We start from the raw sequence: 4,041 nt of genomic DNA on the forward strand, positions 1-4,041 counted from the left end.
AAATACTTCCAGAGTAAAGGAAGATGGGGTGGAGCCCAGCTCCTAGGCAGGGTTGGGTTGGAGGGATGCTGAAATGAGGGCATGAGAGAGATTTAGGGAGGGAGGCCTGGATTCTGCCTTCTAGCAGAGGAAGCCAGCAAACAGCAGATGGAACTTTCAGGCAGGAGGCCGGACCGAGTGACCTCACCCAAACCCTGTGGTCTGCTGCTATTGCAACCTGGCGAGTCTCCCAGCTCTCCTGGGTCCCCAAGTGGGAGAGCTTTTTATAGTTCACTCCCCAACTTGGGTTTGAATAATTAAACAAGATGGACAGAAATAGCAGCCGGACAGCTAAGGTGGGTTATTTTCGGGTTTTCTAGAACACAGAGTGCTCCTGGGCGGCACCCCACCCCTGTAGGGGGTGGAGCGAGCATGACGGCGATGGGAGATTCCTGTGGGGGAAACCCACCCGCATCCCCCAGGGTTCCTTGGGGTGACAGGTTTGCTGTCAGCCAGAGGAGGGTCTCACCGCTTCTTCCTGGTCTTCAAGGAAGGAGAGGGCTCTCTCGGCCTTCTGCTCATAGCTCCACCCCTGGCAGGAAGTCCCTTCTGTTGTCTGTCAGCCCTTCTACTTCAGAGATGGTGACAGATATTGAAAATCAAATCGATAAGCAGCTTCAAGACAGACTGAATCAGGAGGAGGTGGCTACAGCTCCTCTGGCCAAGGAGCTGGAATCAGGTGATAGGAGGTTTTGTGTCCCTCTCCACCCCCACTCCCCATATATCTGTTGGGAAGCCGTGGGGGGGATGAGGACTGGCGTGGAGGATGGGAGGCAGAGCGGGAGAGAAGAATTGAGGGTGTATGTTGGGGGACGGGGTGGCGAACTAGGCTCCAGAGAAGAAAAGACCAAAGCTGGATTAGTGTCAGGGCTGAGAAACTCTGAAGGGGCAAGAAGCTCTCCTCTTCTAGCTCCCTGGTGTCCTGTGTTCCTGGCATATGCTCAGCCTGGGTTTGCTGGGACAGAGCTTTAGCAGCTGAGCTGGGAATGGGGAGCGGTGGGGAGGGCCCCCTCAGTTCTCCATTGCAGACCAATCATTTGTGGCTTGTTTGCATAATACTTTTGGTTCAACCGCAGAGATTAGGGCCTCACCCCAACTCTACCCCGAGGCTTTAAAAACCTGGGGCACAGAGGGGGCACTTGTCATGTTTTCTCCTTTAGATAACAATTTCAGGGGTGGGTTTGGAGGTCAGATTTCAGGAAATACTGAAATACTTATACTCATTCATTCGTGTTTATTCATTCAACAAACATTTCAAAAGCACAACTCTAAGTCTTGCCTTGTGTTGGTGCTGGGAATAAATTAGTATGGCAAGCTCCTTACTCTCAAGAAACCTTAAGTTTAGTAAGGAAGATGGCCATCTTAAAACCTACTCTCCACCATTTTTGAGCGCTTAGTATGAATTAGATACCATATAGGAACTTCGCAGCAACTGTCCCATTTAATCCTCATAACAAGTCTGTGGTCTAAGCAGCATTAGCCCCCATTTGACAGTTAGTAGAACCGAGAAGAGATCTGTCCAAAGTCACAAAGCTTGTAAACGGAATTGGAACCTGTGTGCACGTGATTCCAAGTTCTGTGCTCTTAACCAGTGCCGTTGTGGTGGCTAACACAGGAAAGAAAGATGTAAGTTCATTAAATGCCGTGGATATTCAAAAGAGAGCGAGACTGTCTTTAGCTTTGGGTATGTGCTATGCGTGGTTGGGTGGGGGCAATCAGGGAAAGATGTGGTTTTGCCCTGTACTTCATTCATTCTACAAATTCTTAAACTGAATATCTAGATACTCCGTCCTTTGCTCTTGGTGCCGAGGATCCTGAAGTGACCGAAGTCCTTGCGCTGTGGACATGCTCTTCAAGGATAGAAGAAAGGCTGAAGTTATAATTGGGCGAATCGTAAAGCCAAGTTGCCTTTACCCTCAGAGTTGTTCTGTTCTCTCCCAGGGACAAATACCCAAATTTCTGGGTAATCTAGAGGAAAGGCCCGGCCGTCCTACTCTGGGAAGTCCTTCCTAACGTCTATCCTGCATTTCTTTCTGTTCCAATAGATTTCCCCACCTCGCATTTCATTTCTCTTTTTCAAGGCCAAACCTCACAGCACTAACCCGGCAGGACGAAAGCGTCTGGCCCTTTAAGGCCACCTTCTTCCCCCCACGTGCCGTCTGGTTGGGCTGGCGACGCTGACGCACGCGTGACGTCAATGGCAGCTGGCGGAGTCTGGGCACGAGGAGCAAAGTTGGGATGGGGGTGGGGGGGCGAAAACCGGAGGGCGGTTTATTTGCATTTAAAGGGGCCACTCCAGGGTTGGCGCTCAAGGCATTAAAGATTTGTGTATTTGGAAAACTTTCCGTCTTGCGCTAGGGGACAAGAAAAAGGCGTGGTACAGCTAAAATCTGTAGTGACTAGACTTTGCGATGTCGATTATGTCCTTCCGCGGAAAGGGGGAAATAGTCCCTCGGTGCCGGGGCTGGAACCACGTGACCTGGAGGGGGCGGTTGGGGGGTGGGGAGAGGGAAAAAGGGAGGAGCTGGGGAGTCGACTGTCAGGCTTGGTTTCAGCTGCCCCCACCCCCACATCCTGCCCACCCTCCTGCAGCTGCCACCACATCCTGCCCAGCCGGGGGCAGGGAACTCGTGTTGGGGGGCACTGACCCGGGACCCGGCTTAGGCACCCCGTCCCTGCCCCCTTCAGTTCCAGGGTGGGGCATCTGCCCTTTGCCCCGGGCCTGGCCCCAGGCACCCTGGCACTGAGCTTGGAGGACAGCTCTGCCAACGGTCTTGGACATCTCTCTGCCTGACTCCTCCTCGCGCCCTACCCCCAGCTCAGAATGGGACTTGTTCGGTCCCAGATCAGAGCCCCATCCCTGGCCTAGCACAGTTATCAATAGACAAATAGAGGTGTTCAATAAAGTTTTTTGTAATCTTAACTCAGTTACACAGCTACAGACACAGAAATTCATGCAACAGAATGCTGAGCGCATACCATGCCAGCCCCTACAAAGCTCAAAGTTGAGTTAAACTGCTGCCCTCAAGGAGCTCAAAATTAGCGAAAGACAGTAAATTAGAAACCAAGAATGCCAGTACAATGAATGCATTGTGTACTAATGAGGTAGATACAAATAATACACTATACAGAGGTAAAGGAAAACACAAGTTCACATGGAAAATGTGTACACAGAAGAATCACCAGTATATTACGTGTGCTGATGGCACAAACAAGGTGGAAGATGTGGGGAGAGATTGGGGGCCTTTGTTGGGATTACTGGAAAACTGGGAGGAAGAATGATCAGCCCAATGGAAAGGATGACATGGATGGAGGTGAGGATGGAGATTGTCCAGATGGCTGTGGAGAAGGCAAGAGGGGTTAACCAAACAGCCAGCCGGAGGCTGAAACGGTGGTAATGGTGTCCCAGAGTTCCATAGTCAGGACAACAGTCAGGAGAGCAGCAGCCCTTGTGAATGAGGCAGACCTTTCCAAATTAAGTTGTACAGGGGTGTTTGGGGAAGCACGAATCAAGGGAGCTGCTGAGGTCCCTTTGCCATACAAATAGATGAAGATGATACTGTACAGAGGAGTTTACACACTTTTTAGAACCTTGGTGGGCATTTGTCTAACTCCTAGGGGATTTTATGGCAACATTAGGTGACTTTTCTCTAAGAAAGATGAGTTGGTAAAGGGAGAGAAAGATAAGGGAGACCCCGGCGTCTGAGCCTGTCTAGGCATTTTTCACTTAGTGCATCCTGGGATGGGTCGTCCAGGGGCTAGAAGAAAAAGATATAGTGAGTCATTTTCCGGAAGTCTTTGTTATAGTATAACTTGCAGCAGTACTCCCTAGATCCTTTCTTAGTTCTCCATGGAAATCAAGACCTCATGTTTGTTACTTTTCCTTTCCTATGAAGTTCTCTCTATAAATAAGTGTATATGTAAATTCTATTCCACTTGTAATGTCAGCCTGTTCTACTCTTTCCTACTCTGTTTTCTACTGGATTATCATTTCAGCGTCTC

At 50.0% G+C, this 4,041-nt stretch overlaps 1 long non-coding RNA gene across 1 annotated transcript; it reads left to right on the plus strand.

Annotated features, from left to right (window-relative positions):
* Positions 1–580: 580 nt before the first annotated feature.
* On the plus strand, positions 581–2,098 carry LOC112585538. Its single transcript, XR_003109930.2, has 2 exons — positions 581–718; positions 1,821–2,098. It is a non-coding gene; the product is annotated as an uncharacterized LOC112585538 (long non-coding RNA).
* Positions 2,099–4,041: the final 1,943 nt, after the last annotated feature.

The sequence above is a fragment of the Bubalus bubalis genome, chromosome 6 (genome assembly GCF_019923935.1).
Source record: "Bubalus bubalis isolate 160015118507 breed Murrah chromosome 6, NDDB_SH_1, whole genome shotgun sequence".
Classification (NCBI taxonomy): Eukaryota; Metazoa; Chordata; class Mammalia; order Artiodactyla; family Bovidae; genus Bubalus; species Bubalus bubalis.